This window comes from Macaca mulatta, chromosome X (genome assembly GCF_049350105.2).
Source record: "Macaca mulatta isolate MMU2019108-1 chromosome X, T2T-MMU8v2.0, whole genome shotgun sequence".
NCBI classification, from domain to species: Eukaryota; Metazoa; Chordata; class Mammalia; order Primates; family Cercopithecidae; genus Macaca; species Macaca mulatta.
This window is the reverse complement of record NC_133426.1, coordinates 23,149,700-23,167,835: the sequence shown is the minus strand read 5'-3', so window position 1 is coordinate 23,167,835 and position 18,136 is coordinate 23,149,700. Positions and strand designations below refer to the sequence as shown.

Genomic DNA, 18,136 nt, shown 5'->3' with positions numbered 1-18,136 from the left:
CACATAGTAATAGGCAGAGCTGGGCTACACCAGGCAGTCTGGCTCCAGAACCTGTGCTCTTGGCCCCTCACCATACACCTCTAGGCATCTGAATGACTAGGTTCTTGTTAGCAACTAATTTCTGAATTTGTGCTTTTACTGCCCCACCCCTAAAAGTCACCAATGCTCAATTTCAGATATGTACAAATATGTGTAATGTGTAATGTATGTCAGATATGTACAAGTATGTGTAATCTAGTAAGATAAGAAAACAAGGCAGTCGAGGGTGTGGTTGTACTAAGGGACTTAAATGAGCTATTACCACGTGTCAGGGCTTCACGCCTTAAATTCTCTCAACAAGTCACTTTACAGATAAGAAAACTGGGGCTCAGGGAGACCATGTAGGTAGGAGGAAGGGCGGGGCTCATGACTGTCTTTTTAAAAATGGCATCATGGTACTGTTTCAGTGGTAGCTACACAGGTCCTTAGTTTTGACTCACCAGCAGCTTATCCTCATGGTGGCTTTGCTTTCTCTGTATAAAATGTGGCCTGTGTGCAAATTGAGGCCAGTGACAAATATGTAGTCGAGTGTTAAGTAAACTAGTACATCTATGACTGTGCTTAGCACTGAGTGGACTCTCTCAAGAGTATAGATAGCCATTATGACATATCTGATGAATGAAGGACATGTCATCTGTAAAGAAGCTAGAATTTAACATTCACACAGTTGTTATACTGTAGCTGTGCCACTACAACTCACTACCTTCTCCATGATCCTGATATATTTTCTCTCAAATCTGTTCTAAATAGATTATCTGTTAAGACACTTTGCTGTGCATGTGCTTGGATGAGTGGGATATTATGCTTTTAAAAAAATGTCTGAGGGGCACCAGCTGTCAAAGTCCTTTCATTAGCACAGAGCATGAGTTGAGAATCCTAATTCTCAGTGGCTCCTTGCCCCACATCTCTTCATGGGTACCAGCCCACAGGATCAGAAAACATTTCATTGAATTATGTTTGGCTGAAATAATTTGAATTCCTTTACATAAATATGTAAACACACACACACACACACACACACACACACACCCCTAGGAGGCTACTTTCACAGCCTAATCATATGCTAAATGTTTGTTTTGATGCTTTGGGATTAATTGTGAGAAAAATGTCTTCAATGATTTTAAGCTGTGAAAGCGCGTTTTTATCAATTCTTCTCGAAGCATGGCCCAGTGAATTTTGATTAAAAGAACTCCTAGTTACAAAATATTTCAAATTATAAAAGGTTATTTTGGAAGAAAGAAGAACTTAGAGGAATTTAAAGACAAGAGAGAGTTTTGATAAGCGTTGAAGAAAGACTTTGGGAAAAGATTCAGAATAGGCTAGAAAAGGAGTGGTATTGAAAGCATGCCTAAGTGTAATATTTAGTGCATTGTTTGTTCCCATGGGCAGTGTAATAAATCTCCCTTAAAGTGATTACTAAATATGTCAAGAGAAAAAGATTGCCAAATAAGATGGTGTTAAGCCACAGGGCTGAACCCAATTATAGCAAGGGGATATTTTCCATCCATTCTCTATGACGACTATGCCCTGCTGGGTGGGGAGTTGTAAACTATTTAGTGATCTTCCAACTCTGCAGATCTACTGCTATGACCCCTAGGACCATACATCGAAGAAAACAGATACCATGTTAACCCACGTACTACAAGACCATAGGAGGGAGTCTTGGAAAATGAGAATCTTAATGAAGTTTGAGAGGGAAGGTTTCTTAACTCAGTTCCAGAGCTGCTGTAAGATGAAACTGCCTTGACGTTCCGATAGAGTGGTGGGTAGAACATGTCACTCTTGCTTCTGAGTGGCAGAGTTCTGCAGAGTGACAAAGCAGCCAGAGAGAGGGTGTTGGCTGACGCCACCCACCCAGCAGGGGGAATCCGTAGGATTCTACTATGGGATAATAAGGGTTATAACAAGGAGTTGAGACTCCCTTCCATGACTTCTGCAGTGGCTCAGTTCTGATCTTTGGTGCTTATGAATACACATGAAATACAGACACAATCCACTCTTGGAAATCCACATAGCCATGGGCAGATATACTGCACATGCTACCTGAACATCTGCCTGTACCGAGTTTTAGCGTGTCCTGATTTACTTTCCTAAAAGAACCCCACTCAAGGCAGTAGAAACATTAGTGGATGTTCTAAACTGTAGTACCAGATATATTCACAGGAGGAAAAGGAAGCTAGGGTTTGAAGCTATGCTTCAGATAAACCACAAAATGAACAACTGCAATCCACATAAGCTTGTTATCGAACTAGGTAAGAGACACTCTTCTCAGAAAATAAAAAGAAGGGAAAAATGACACAAACTAATCATCCTGACCCTTAATGTGGTCTAAATCTGTCGTGTGAAATAACATATAATCCATGTTTCCATAACTATGTATAGATTCTAGATTATTCATTCAACACACATTCAACAAGTACTTATCAAATCTACTATGTTGTCAATAATAGCATAATTTCCCTGAATTTAGCGTGCTTGCACTCGCAGATGGAAAAAAATCACATGAGATGCAATGTCCAAAACAAAGGGAAAATCCTAACAGTAAACAACGCCAAGTGCTTTGTACTAGTAAAGCCCGATCCAGTGTCAATTTCAATCACAATATTTTTGATTATTAATTGTATTTGCTGCCAAAGAGGCCAAAACTGAATGTTAAATTGAGATTAGTTTTAATCTGAAGCTCTGAATGCATCATGTAAATTATTAGCTTCTTTGCTCTCATCATCCTTCAGGTTAAGAATGATAATGATAATAGTAATTAGTTTTCTAAGTGCTTTCTATACAGTTAAAAAATGTATTTAAAACCAACTCTATGGCAATGGTGACACTATAATCCTCATTTTATAGCTGGTGCAACTAAGGCCTAGTGACTTTGAATAGCTTACCTAAGATGAGCCAGTAAATAAGGACAGACCTGATTCTCAAGTCTCACTTCACAGCAGGACACTTAGCATAGACCAACAAATTCAGCAGTGAGCATGAAGACAACCTGGCGGTGGATAAAGAAATGTCAGCCCACCTGCTTCAAATAACTGGCAGTGGATATGACTGAGCTATGGGATGGCCACAGTTGGAGATCTGGGATCCAATAAGAGAGATCAGAAATAATCCAAACAGCGAAACTCATGTTCAGACAGCAGCAACGTTACATGGCAGTATTAACAGGTAATAAAGGGGATGGGTTTAGAGTTTAACAATTTTTCTTAATCTCCATCCAGCCTCTGATGTTGCTAAATAAAACTTTTCATTGTTCAATTCCCACCTATGAGTCAGAACATGCGGTGTTTGGTTTTTTGTCCTTGCGATAGTTTGCTGAGAAAGATGGTTTCTAGCTGCATCCATGTCCCTACAAAGGACATGAACTCATCCTTTTTAATGGCTGCATAGTATTCCATGGTGTATAAGTGCCACATTTTCTTAATCTAGTCAGTCATTGATGGACATGTGGGTCGGTTCCAAGTCTTTGCTATTGTGAATAGCGCCGCAATATGAGAACACTTGGACACAGGAAGGGGAACATCACACACCAAGGCCTGTCATGGGGTGGGGGTAGGGGGAGGGATAGCATTAGGAGATATACCTAATGTAAATGACGAGTTAATGGGTGCAGCACACCAACATGGCACATGTATACATATGTAACAAACCTGCACGTTGGGCACATGTACCCTAGAACTTAAAGTATAATAAAAAATTTTACAAAAAACTTTTCAAAGACAGACTTCCTAAGAAAAGCGGTCCTGGGGCACAGTGGAATCCAGTAATAAGAAGTTTTGGCTTCCAGTGTGGCTTCTGTTACCTACCTTAAGAGTGTCAGAAACCTCAGGTATGCCACTCTGCTTCTTTAAGTCTGAAACTTCAGGTCTCATATTTATCAGTAAAAAAGGGTGTTGCTCTAGCTAATATTTAAGGACAGACCCTTCCAGTTTTAACACTACATAATTCTAAGATGAGTGATATCCACAAACTACATAATCAGACACTAGGTGAGAGAAAGTTAACTTAATAAATATCAATTTAAACATTATTACAGCTACTTGAAGTATGCTTTTCTGACACACAGAAGTTCTTTTTAAGGCAATCAGATCTAATAGATGAAACCCAGAAGGAAAACAGGGTAAAGAAAATAGGTTTACTGGGAGAAAAAAAAAAAAAAAGATTTCCCTCTCTGAGTGATTTCTCATTCTGGGGAGGTGCTGGCTCTTATAATCCCCTTCTGCCAGATCCTGGGACAAAGCCAGTGTGGGCTGCTTGGTCACGACAGGCCAGTCTAATTTCCTCTCCCTCTCCTTGGCACACTCAGATCTTCCTCAGAAGACAGCAGGGACACTTTGTAGAGGACAGTACAGAAGGGAGGAAGGATGTATCTGCTCCTGAGTGGTGATTAACACAGGAAAAATACCGGTGGGTTTAGAGGATCTTATACAATACCTTGCAGGGTTTTTTTTTTTTTTTTTTTTTTGTATTTGTTTCTTGTTGAAAAGGGAAGAGGGAAGGCAGGAAGGCCACTCTGCCCATGCAGGGCAATTAACACGCTCTGGGAGCAGCCTCAAGCAGTCTCCAAGCAATCTCATCTGTGAGGGAAGACTCGGACTTCGTATGGGTTCCCCATGTCCCAGCAGGATGGAGCTCCAGTTACCTCCAGTGGGAGTTAGCCTGATGATGCCCCCTTTATAGGCTGCCTTCCCTTCCTTGTCTCACGTTTCCACCCCCTTCCCACTTCTTCTACTCCCAAATAAGCTGCATACATTAAAAAATGTAAAAAGGAAGATTATGATTTGACTTCTTAACATACATCATCCGTCCCCAAATATTACCTTCCAAGTGACACTAAATCAAAAGTGCTTAAAAATGCTTTCAAGGAATATCTGTTTTTCACCCCTAAATGAAATGTTCCCTTCACCGAATCCCTCCAAACTACATGTCTTGATCTGGGTCTATATTCTGCAACTGTAAATGGGTAGGTGCTAACTGGCAAGGTATCCTCACTCAGGACGCAAAAAAACACCTTGAAGTGGATGGATCTGTCTGCTGCAGTTCATAAATTACGCTAGCTCCCTTGGTGTTATGTTCTGTCTTTGCATGATCTCACTCTCACCCACTCTCTTTCCTCTTCTTTTAATAGAAATGCATTACATCAGAACACCAGAAGTCGCAAGTTAGGGATTGTTACCGTGATTCATTTGTAGTGCAGCCAAAAGCAAGTTAGTCATCCCTTAATAAGTGAACAGAAATATCATCCTGCCTTTGAAATATTACATTTCCAGAGGACACCAAATTTAAGCTGTGGATATAGCCAAACAAGTGACTATCTATCCACACACTTCCTCTGCACATGTGTGCCTGGTGCCATGCTCACCTGCTCCAGTGACAAAAGACAAATGGTTACCTCCGTCAGTAATGCAATGCCAGTGCAGGTCTGGGAGAGCGGAATACTTCTGTTTTGCTCCTTACTCTACAGGGTGGTAAACACTCTTATTGCGGGTGTTGACACTGAAAAGCAGCCAAGACAGCCCCTATTGTAATTCTCCAAACAAGCTGAGTTTGTCTTCGCAGGCTTGGCTGAAAAAACAAGGCAGCTTTGGATTTGAAGCAGAGAAATCTGAGATTTTAGAAACAAAAAATAGTGATGGTGAAGGAAAATGCAATTGCAGTATCTCATTGCAACTCCTGCCTGATTCCACATTGGTATGGATAAGACAGTCAGTACAGTGAACCACCGGTTCAACAATCTCTTTATTCCCATAGTCTGGGAGAAAATTTCACTTGGTCTTGAGTTCTGAAAAAAATCCTTCATATTATGAAGATACTTGGCAAGCTGTAAAGTTGAACTTTCTGATTAGAGTGTTTAGAGTGGCTGATAGAGTGGCTATTTTTAAATTCCCTAAATCCTCACTTGATTTTCATGATCAAGCTTAAACTGTAGTTGAGCTAGTTTGTGGGTGAAGAGTTTTGTTGGATAGCTCTAAGAGGACCCGATGCTCACAGAAACGGGAGAATGTTAAAGCTGATTGGCTGGGCAAATGGCAAAGGGAAGTCCCAAGGAGCCAAATGCTTGGGCTTGGGAACAGGCAACAGCTGTTATAAGATTTGATTAGCAGACCACAAATAACCATGCAAGGAACAGGAAAAACAGGATGCCAAGGACATTCAGGTCTAGAGAATGACCAACCACGGACCTGAATGGGAGGAGCACTGTATCAGGAGTCAGAAGGCTTCAATTTTAGTCCTGGTTCTGGGTCTTGCTGACCACATGACTTAGAGATAAACAAAAAAATGAACCCATGAAAACACATCACTTTCCTGCTTTAAATCCCCCAAGAGTTCTTCATCATGCTCAGAGCACTGACTGTGGCCCCTGACACGAAACATTGTCTTTGCTGACCTCTCTGGACTACTATTTCACTATTCTCACATTGCAGTGCTCGTCTTGCTCTTGATTCTGCCTGGGACGTTCTTCCTCCAGACACTTACAAAACTTGTGTTCTCACTTCCTTTACTTCCCTGCTTAAATGCAATCATCTTTCCTGAACCCACCCCCAATTTAAAAAAAAACAAAACTAGCATCTTTGCCCATCACCATCATTTTTTCTTGTTTTAATTTTTTCATGGCACCAATCATGACATGACATTATCATCATCTCTGTTTTTATTCTGCTGCCCCCATTAGAATATGAATTCTGTCATGCCGGAATGTGTTTCTGTTTGGTCCACCTCTTCATCTCCATTAACTAGAACAGTGCCTGGAACACATAACAATTGTGAAGTAAACACATGAATATAATAATCTCATAAGTAAAGGGACTTTAGTTTGTCTCATCATGGGCATGACGAAAGCCAAATGAGATGATGAATGTGCATGCATTCTGTAAACTCTTGAGAGCTACACAAATAAAATTGTATTATTATACAGCAGGAAGCATGGATGGTAGCTCCTCTGGTGAGTGGTCTTACAGCTGTCCAAATGTAATCTACAATTGAGTCCTGGAGCCCCTAATCCTTCCCGACTTGACAATATCTTATGCTTTTGTGGGAGGGACATGGGTTATGAGGTTAGAATGCCACAAGTTCAAATCCTGCCTCTGTTCATAACACAGCTGGGCCCTGCACATATCCCCTCATCCTTACCACTTCAGTGCACATCATACCTATTTCCAGCCTGATGTGGAAATACTAACATACTATCTCAATTCCAAGCAGCCTGGACCTATGACTAAAGACAGTTAGTGTATGAACAGCCCAACTCACATGTCCTCCTAAATGGGATAACCCTGCAACATGTGTTCCTCACTGTTTCCCAGAGTTCCCCAGCAGGATTAAGCTCCAGTTGCCCACACAGTAGCTGACTTGACAATGCCTCCATAGCCAACGGCTTTTCTTCCCTGCCTCATGATGCTGTTCTCTTCTCAATGCTTCCTGGGATTTGTCTTCCAAATATTCTACTCTCATGAAGTGCTTGACTCCAGGTTAGCTTCTGGGGGAGCTCAAACTAAGACAATGACTTTAGGTATTTAATTCACTTTTGTTATCTGAATTATGGGAATAATCCTTACCTCATAAAGTCATTATGATAACCTATAAAAGGTGTCTGGCCTGGCATTTAGTATTAGGTTAAACCGTGTGAAATTGCCATTTCTATAGGTTAAAAAGTAGTTGAATCGTGGCAATTTTATGTGAGTCACTTAACTGACCTTTCGTCAGTGTTTGTTCTTTCCCCTCCTGCCTCTCCTTCTCCCCAAGAGTCCTGTCAGAACCTGAGCTTTCTGAGGGGCTATCAGACAATTTTGTTTTGTTGCCAAGAGACAGTTTGGTGGTATCAGGGCAGGATTTTAGAAAAAAGACAACAGTTTTGGGCTAGGAAGGATCTCACAAATCTTCTCATTCCCTTTTCCACAAGCAAAAACAGGGCTGCACACATTGTGAGCGTGAGTCCCCACATGCGACTGGAATTCAAAATTTTAGTAGTTTCAACTTATGAAAAAAAATCAAAATGCCATATAACCTACATCCCCAAGATATTGAAACTGAATAATTAATAATACTGGTAAATCAAAAAATATATAAATGTCTTCATCGGATGAGCTCTTTGGCAATTTTTTTTCCTTGAAAGGATTTGCTATGTTTCTAATGGGCACTGAACTTGAGAACAATGGAAATTATGGCTGATGAAAGAAAAAATAAGAAAGTTCCACCTAATGATATGGTAACAGCTCTCCTGAATGATGGACCATAGGCCTTACCAAGGATGAGTACTCGATGTAATTCATAAAAGAATGTATTACAGGACAGTGCATTTTTTCCTGACAATAATTTTTCTCTGTTCTCAAGGTTCTCATACAAAGCTACTGCCCTTAAAAATCACAGGAGCATTTCAGCCACTGCCCTCCCTTTTCTGATCTGAAAAGAGGTCTCACAGGGCAAAAGGTCAAACTATGATAGTTTCTGTGATTCAGTTTGCTAAGACCTTGACCCTTCTGGGAGGTGCTGATGTTGGTGGTGTGGTTTGGCATGATGGAGTCAAGACTGCCTAGGCTCAAATCCCAGCTTTGGCACTAAGGAGATGTGTGATCCTGGACACTAAGCTGTTATGTAATAGCTATCCCTTGCCTCAGCTTATTCATCTGTAAAATGGGGACAATAATAGTACCCATCTCATTAGGATTGTTGAAGGATAAATGAGAAATTGAATGTAAATTGCTCTGTACAGTCTCTGACACACACGTAGTACCCAGTAAATGTCTGATAGCAAAGACAAAATGAACAAACAGAAAACCCCATTTCTACTTTCTGTTGTGTCTTGTCTAATTCAACTTTTTTTCCCTTTAAATAGTGAAACTTCCTCCATTTTTCTTGAAAAGTATATTCAATGAAATGTAAAGGTGACAGATTTTTGCTCACATCTTTGCTGAAAGACTAAGGGGTAAATGGGGTTAGAAGCATGGATCAGTATAAATATTTGAAGAGAACGGCTAGGTAGTATGTGTTTAAAGTTGGCACTCTTAATCCCAGTATAAGCTCCAAGCTTGAAAATTGTCCCGTCATCTGCAGGTTAGCTCTCTAGTTAGATTACTGTGCACATCAACTAAGGGAATGCAGTCTAGGCAGGAAAAGATGGTGGGGGTAAAAGAAGGAAACTAAAAGGTATTAAGTGCTTGCTAAGTATTGGACGTTGTGCAAAGAATGCTACAATCTATCATCTTATATAAGCCTGACAGCAAATCAGGGAGGTAGATATTACACCTCCATCTGCAGGTGAGGAAGCTGAACCTCTAGGAGCTTAAATAACTTGTCCTTGGCCACAAATTTAGTAATGGATCAGCCCAGATTTAAATCCTGGGCTCAGAAAATTGTCCCCTAAGGAGAGTTCTTCTGGAAAAGTAAAGACTTTATCCCCTAATCTCTGTGCTTTGGACATGTGGATATTGATACATTTGCTTTCTGGCATTAGGCTTAAACATGGTCAACTCACAGCATGAGATGGTGATGAGGTAGCAAAGTCGGAGGTCAACCATGATAAAACAGCCTAGGAAAAGTAACAAGACTCTAAACAGTACTAAACAGTGAAAACCAGTGAATGCCAGATATTTACAACAGAAACTTCAGAGAGAAGCCACAAGCCCATTATCAATGACAAGCATGCGCAAACGGCTGGAGATGAAGAAAACAGATGTGAAGAGAGAAGACTTTCATCAGTCAAAATAGCATCTTTTGCATCATGTATGTTTCTTTTTCTTTTTTTTTCTTTTTTGAGACGGAGTGTTTTTCCTTTTGTTGCCCAGGCTGCAGTGTGATGGCGTGATCTCAGCTCACTGCAACCTCCGCCTCCTGGGTTCAAGCGATTCTCCCGCCTCAGCCTTCCGAGTAGCTGGAATTACAGGTGATCGCCACCACGTCCGGCTAATTTTTTGTATTTTTAGTAGAGATGGGGTTTCACCATGTTGGCCAGGCTGGTCTCGAACTCCTGACATCAGATGATTCACCCACCTTGGTCTCCCAAAGTGCTGGGATTACAGGCGTGAGCCACCGTACCCGGCCATGTATGTTTCTTATACAACCCCTTGACCTCAGACACACACGAGGAAAAAGAAAAAACAAAACAAAACTTTACAGAACATACTTGTATAAAGGGCTGGCAGTTTGTGGATTTACTGAAAATATCAGATTGAAGTTAGGGCTGTTATAGGACTTGGGTATCATCTCTCCCCAAAAACAGTTTAACACTAGAATATACCTGCTTCACGAGGGCAGGGATTTTGTCTGTTTCGCTCAATCCTATTCCAATTACCTAGAGTAGTGCCTGGCACATAAAAGGAGCCCAACAAAGATGTGCTGATGAAACCTTCAGTGTTTGTTCCTTCTTGCTGATTTATATTTCTCTGGTGACATTGAATGATACTTCATTTGTACCCAAAGGCTACTGTGCTACATGCATATCATTTACATCTTAAATAAACAGATGACATTGAATTTGGTCCTGTTGCTTACATGCTGCAGTCAAATGGCTGGTCTCGTTAGACAAATGGATATGGTTAAACTATAATCTAAAAAAATAAGAGCAGAGAAACAATTTAGGTAGGCAACTGGGGACTGAAGTAATTATGTGCTATGCTTAATTATAGGGTAGTTTGAATTTTTCATGTGTATTTTTTTTTTTGTATTTCTTTTTATTTTGAAGAGAAAGTTTTGTTTTGTTTTGTTTTTTTAAAATACAGAAGTCTGGAGCCTATTGTAAGAATTTCTGTGTACCTTCCATCCAATGCCATGTCCTCCTGTTCATGCTGTTGATGGGTAGTGTGACCATATAATTTCTCATTCAAACTGGAACACTTTTGGGAGTGCAAGAGGGCAGTGTTAATTTCACAGGAACAATAGGCATAAAATGGGACTATCACAAGCAAACTAGGTTGTATACCCTTCCTATCTTTGGATGTCTCAGACGATGCAAGCACTGATGTAACTTCATCTGCTTATGCCTCACAGCAGACCTGAGGTGACAGTCCTTTGGTTTGCAGCCCATTGCTGCTGATGGAACCTAGAATATTGCATGTAACCCTATCCTGTCATCATAAAGGTCTCCAGGAAAAGAATTTGGAAAAACTTCTGTCTGTAACCACTTCCAACCACACCTATGCTCCCACTATTGCAACTTCCTTCCATGTGAAGACTCTGATGTATTGGCAAGATTCAGTTATCCTGCAGCCTGGTTTTGCTTGCTACTTTAGAGGTGGAGTGCATCCATAGGACCCTCAGAACATTTCACCTACCTTCCCTGAGCACACCAGCCCTACTGAAATTGACAGATAGCTTCTACTAAGCTGTCTCACTGGCATGTGGCTTCTGGAAGTGATTTGCCCAGCCAGGAGCAAAGATTGCTTTCATGTTCAAAGATGTCACTCTGGGTGATTCTATCTTGCTTTAATGGTGACAATGGCTTGCTAATTTGGCTAATGAAAATTTGCGAGGCTCGCAGATGTGAAGTCTGTGATGGGTCTCAGACACTGGGCAGGTGGGAGGCCAGGGCTTTTTTGCTTTGTTGAGAATTAGAAGTCATGCTGATAAAGTCTTCTGCACTTCATCACCAATGATAGCAATGATGCATTTACTCAACATATATTAAGGGTCTCTACCATACTGGGCATTATGTAAGCCCTGGAGAGATAAAGAACATTAAGACATAACTTTATCCTCAAGTAACTTAGAGTTTAGTGGAGGGACTTCAGGCAGATTCTCAGAATTGGTTAGCACAAGCGAACCACAAAGTGCAGTGAGTGTTACAGTGCTATGACAGGAATGGCTAAAGAGGTATAGGGAGTCTAGTATGTTGCTGTCTAGGATATATGCGTATGTGAGGGGGATGCAGGGGTGTGTGTGTGTGTGTGTACCAGGAGCATGTGTGTAGCAGTGGTGAGTGTGCAACGGAATAAAAGCTGGAAAGGAGACAGGGGCCAGATGAGGGAGGATCTTCTCATTCATTCATTCATTGAAGTTTATTAGTAACTATTAGTAAATCTTACCTCAAGCCATGTGAACAAGACAAACATGGTTCTGCCCTCACAGAAAATTCAAACTGTGGGAGATAAAGACAAGCAACGAGGCAATTACAAAACCTTTGTGGAGTTCTAAGACAAAAGAAGTGCAGAGTATTAAGGGAAGGGCACCCACACTGGCCTAGCAGACATCAAGGATGATTTCTAGGATGAACTGACTTTTAAATTAGGACCCAAGAATGAGGAAAAGTTAATTCTGGGCAGAGGTTTGGCTCAGGGTGTGGAACTGGTTGACAGAGTATTTCAGGTGGAAGCTAAGGCATGGACAAAGTTTCAGAGGCACAAAAAGGATGTCAGGGGAAATGGAAGTAATTCAGGCTGGTCGGAAAACGGAGAGGAAAGCCAGAGGGGCAGGCAAGGTCCCAATCACACAAGGCCTTGTTAGTTGAACTTGGAAGACAGATTTTGTCCTGTGGGCAACTGCGAGTCAATCAAAGATTTTAGTCAGGGGATGAAATGATCAGAAGTGTGTCTTGGGAAGATCACTCTGCCTGCAGTGTGGTAGACAGATTGGAAGGGATGAAGAGTGTAACCAGGGAGACAAAATAAGACACAAATGCAACAACTAGTTCACTGATGAAATGAAGGTCTGAACTGTGGGGGTCATACTAGCTTGAAGGAGACAGAAGGTTTATGCCTTTACTTTTTTATAGATTTGGACAGCTTAGCCAAGGCAATAAGCCAGGTAATAGAACGGGATGACAACTTTCAGCTCCATGGTACTGATTAAACATTTGGGCTGCATTTCCCAGGTTTGGATCTTAATGTGCCATCTATCAATTGTAGATTTATAGATATGTAGATTTAGCTGATGTGTGGCTTTTCACTTTTCTGTATGCATACTTCTAAAGTGCAGTCATAGACTATACAAGCACAGAAGTTCCTGGCCAATTGCTTTAAGTTCCTCTGCAGCAGATGCAGCTGGTACTCTGCTCATATCCTCTAGCCCTTATCTCTTGAGAGCACACCTGCCCGACTTCAAATGCCAGCACCCACACTTCTTTGTCACAGAGCCCACTTCACCATCTGCTTGGCAGGCCAGAAGTGCTGGGGAATTAACACTCCTTAGGAGCATCCCTCAACCAATGACAGATGGGACTTGGCCTATAAATACCCAGCTCCCTCCCCATGGGTGGGATCACTTTGGGGTGTGTTTTAAACTGGTTCCCAGAGCTTCCCCCAGTGTGATTGTGCTCTAGTTGCCCACAGAAGTGGCCTGCTTAATTACAGGCCCTTTTAGGCTCCTTCCTCTTTCTGTCTCTCCCCTCTGCTCCCTTCTGGTTGCCCTATACCTCCCGAGTAAGCTGCCTTTACTTGATTTCTTGTTTCCGGATTGGCTTCTGGGGGAACCCAAACTAAGACAATGTCCAATAATGCTCATAGCCTCTGGAATTAGAGTTTCCTAGTGTCCTCAAAACACTAAACCATTCTAAAACCAACTCCCCAAAGTCTTGTATTATTTTCACACAGCCATATTTGAATACACAACACTCAACCCTTAGGGCATAAAGCTAGGATCTTGTGAGCTTCTCTTCATACTCAGTCTTTTGATGGTAGGCACATTTTTATGATGATGAACACAGTAGGTATGCAATAAATATTTCTCCAAGTGGCCCAGACAAGTTCACGAGTGTAGATGGCCTGATGCTATCAACTGCACTTCACCCTCATTTGGGACACAGTCCAATCTTTTCGTTAAGGCTTAAAGCCAATCACATGTTGGGTCTAGGGTATACTGGTGATGAGAATGCACCATAATTCTTCAAGAAGGGCTTAGACCTGCATCCTGCCAGGAATGGAGAGCTGTGAGATGGCATGATCTCTTATTTTTCTTCTTGCTGATGATAAAGGAAGCAGGCATTTGTTTGGCTTTTACTTTATTTGGAATAAAAGCTTAGAGACATAGTTAGAAGCCTCTTTGCAACCTTCCGGATCATCTCAACAGGTAAGGTCTCGGGCTTCAGTGTTCTCTGTTGACAGCAAATGCTGGAATATTGCCCAAGTTGGATGAAAGTCCCTATCTTTACATTTCTGGATTTCTGCTGTTATGGCAGTAGGTGTGTGGGAGAGACAGCTGATGTGTTCACTGGATTCCTTCCCAGGCAGTGATGTGCCTGGGGAATATGTGCTGATGGAGACAAATTCTCCATGCATCGGCATTGCTGCCAGTACAGGTGCTGAAAGTCTCCATGATGGCAGTGCGTTGGATGTCAGTAAAACTGGGCTGATTTGTCTGCCAAGATTTAGGCTGCCTTTCTTCTTCTTGGTACTCACCATTGTTGGATGTTCTACACTGCTGGGATGGTAGTCTAACTCTTCCACCTTACTGACAGGGTCACTGAATAGGATATGTGTGTGTGTTTGTGTGTGTATGTGTGGTGTCTGGTGTGTGTGAGTGTGAGTGTCTACACTCTTCATAATTAAGGTATAATTTATATACAGTACATTGTACAAATCTTAAGTGCATATTTAATGAATTTTTATATATACATACCCATAAACATTGCTCAGATCAAGACATAGCATATTTACAGTACCCAGAGGGCCCCCTCATGTCCTTTCCCAGTTAATACCGCCACTATCCCCAGAGGAAAGATATTCTGACTCTATCAACTTCAGTTAGTCTTGCTTGTTCTTCAGCTTCCTAAAAATAGAATCATGTAGAATGCGATCTTCTGTGTCTGACATCTTCTACTTAACAGGCTTGTGAGATTTATCCACATTATTGTGCTTATCAGTACTCTGTTATTTTTATTTATTTTTGCTGTGCAGTATTCCACTGTGTGAAAAGACCACAATTTACTTTTCCATTCTCCTGTTGGTGGACCTTTGGGTTATTTCCAGTTTGGTTTTTCTTTAATACATAAAACTGCTATAAACTTTCTTTTAGATAGCCTTTGGTAGACATATGCACTCACTTCTCTCAGGTGTATATAGTGGTGTGTTGGTAAATGCTGAACAATCAGTTCTCTAAAAAAAATAGGTTGACTTCTGTTCCAAGATGTCCCAGTAGGAACGGCGCCGGTCTGCAGCTTACAGCATGATCGATGCAGAAGACAGGTGATTTCTGCATTTCCAACTGAGGTACCTGGTTCATCTCACTGGGACCAGTTGGACAGTGGGTGCAGCCCATGGAGGGTGAGCTGAAGCAGGGCAGGGCATTGCCTCACCCAGGAAGCGCAAGGGGTTGGGGGATTTCCCTTTCCTACCCAAGGGCAGTTGTGAAAGACTGTACCTGGAAAATCGGGACACTCCTACCCACATACAGTGCTTTTCCAATGGTCTTAGCAAATGGCACACCAGGAGATTATATCCCGCGCTTTGCTCGGCAGGTCCCATGCCCATGGAGCCTTGCTTACTGCTAGCACAGCAGTCTGAGATCGACCTGTGAGGCAGCAGCCTGGTAGGGGCAGGGGCGTCTGCCATTGCTGAGGCTTCAGTAGGTAAACAAAGCGGCCCAGGAAGCTGAAACTGGGCAGAGCCCACCGCAGCTCAGCAAGGCCTGTTGCCTCTGTAGATTCCTCTGGGGGCAGGGCATAGCTGAACAAAAGGGAGCAGAAACTTCTGCAGACTTAAATGTACCTGTCTGACAGCTCTGAAGAGAGCAGTGGTTCTCCCAGCATAGTGTTTGGGCTCTGAGAACAGACACACTGCCTCCTCAAGTGGGTCCCTGACCCCCATGTAGCCTAACTGGGAGACACCATCCACTAAGGGCCGACTGACACCTCATACAGGTGGGTGCCCCTCTGGGATGAAGCTTCCAGAGGAAGGATCAGGCAGCAATATTTGCTGTTCTGCAGCCTCCGCTGGTGATACCCTGGCAAACAGGATCTGTAGTGGACCTCCAGCAAACTCCAACAGACCTGCAGCTGAGGGTCCTGACTGTTAGAAGGAAAACTAACAAACAGAAAGGAATAACATCAACATCAACAAAAAGGATATCCACACCAAAACCCCATCTGTAGGTCACCAACATCAAAGACCAAAGGAAGATAAAACCACAAAGATGGGGAGAAACCAGAGCAGAAACGCTGAAAATTCTAAAAACCGCATGCCTCTTCTCCTCCAAAGGATCACAATTCCTCACCAGCAATGGAACAAAGCTGGACGGAGAGCAACTTTGACGAGCTGACAGAAGTAGGCTTCAGAAGGTTGGTAATAACAAACTTCTCCAAGCTAAAGGAGGATATTCGAACCCATTGCAAGGAAGTTAAAAACCTTGAAAAAAGATTAGATGAATGGCTAACTAGAATAAACAGTGTAGAGAAGACCTTAAATGACCTCATGGAACTGAAAACCATGACATGAGAACTACATGACACATGTACAAGCTCCAATAGCCAATTCAATCAAGTGGAAGAAAGGGTGTCAGTGATTGAAGATCAAATTAATGAAATAAAGCGAGAAGAGAAGTTTAGAGAAAAAACAGTAAAAAGAAATGAACAAAGCCTCCAAGAAATATGGGACTATGTGAAAAGACCAAATCTACGTTTGATTGGTGTACCTGAAAGTGACGGGGAGAATGGAACTAAGCTGGAAAACACTCTTCAGGATATTATCCAGGAGAACTTCCCTAACCTAGCAGGGCAGACCAACATTCAAATTCAGGAAATCAGAGAACACTACAAAGATACTCCTCGAGAAGAGCAACCCCAAGACACGTAATTGTCAGATTCTCCAAGGTTGAAATGAAGGAAAAAATGTTAAGGGCAGTCAAAGAGAAAGGTCAGGTTACCCACAAAAGGAAGCCCATCAGACTATCAGCAGATCTCTCAGCAGAAACTCTACAAGCCAGAAGAGAGTGGGGGCCAATATTTAACATTCCTAAAGAAAAGAATTTTCAACCCAGAATTTCATATCCAGTCAAACTAAGCTTCATAAGTGAAGGAGAAATAAAATCCTTTACAGACAAGCAAATGGTGAGATATTTTGTCATCACCAGGCCTGCCTTACAAGAGCTCCTGAAAGAAGCACTAAACATGGAAAGGAACAACCAGTACCGGCCACTGCAAAAACATGCCAAATTGTAAAGACCATCAATGCTAGGAAGAAAATGCATCAACTAATGGGCAAAATAATGAGCAAACATCATAATGACAGGATCAAATTCACACATAACAATATTAACCTTAAATGTAAACGGGCTAAATGCTCCCATTAAAAGACACAGACTGGCAAATTGGATAAAGAGTCAAGACCCATCAGTGTGCTGTATTCAGGAGACCCATCTCACATGCAGAGACACACATAGGCTCAAAATAAAGGGATGGAGGAAGAACTACCAAGCAAACGGAAGGCAAAAAAAGCAGGGGTTGCAAACCTAGTCTCTGATAAAACAGACTTTAAACCAACAAAGATCAAAAGAGACAAAGAAGGGCATTACATAATGGTGAAGGGATCAATTCAACAAGAAGAGCTAACTATCCTAAATATATATGCACCCAATACAGGAGCACCCAGATTCATAAAGCAAGTCCTTAGAGACTTACAAAGAGACTTAGACTCCCACACAATAATAATGGGAGACTTTAACACCACACTGTCAATATTAGACAGATCAACGAGAAAGGAGGTTAACAAGGATATCCAGGACTTGAACTCAGCTCTGCACCAAGCAGACCTAATAGACATCTACATAACTCTCCACCCCAAATCAACAGAATATACATTCTTCTCAGCACCACATCGCACTTATTCCAATATTGACCACATAGTTGGAAGTAAAGCACTCCTCAGCAAATGTAAAAGAACAGACATTATAACAAACTCTCTCAGATCACAGTGCAATCAAATTAGAACTCAGGATTAAGAAACTCACTCAAAACCACACAACTACCTGGAAACTGAACAACCTGCTCCTGAATGACTACTGGGTAAATAACAAAATGAAGGCAGAAATAAAGATGTTCTTTGAAACCAATGAGAACAAAGACACAACATACCAGAATCTCTGGGACACATTTAAAGCAGTGTGTAGAGGGAAATTTATAGCACTAAATGCCCACAAGGGAAAGCTGGAAAGATCTAAAATTGACACCCTAACATCACAA

General features: G+C 41.8%; 1 protein-coding gene across 3 annotated transcripts in view; it reads right to left on the bottom strand.

Annotated features, from left to right (window-relative positions):
• PTCHD1 (patched domain containing 1) overlaps positions 1–18,136 on the bottom strand; it is a 75,623-nt gene that overhangs the window by 25,634 nt on the left and 31,853 nt on the right. The window lies entirely within an intron of this gene.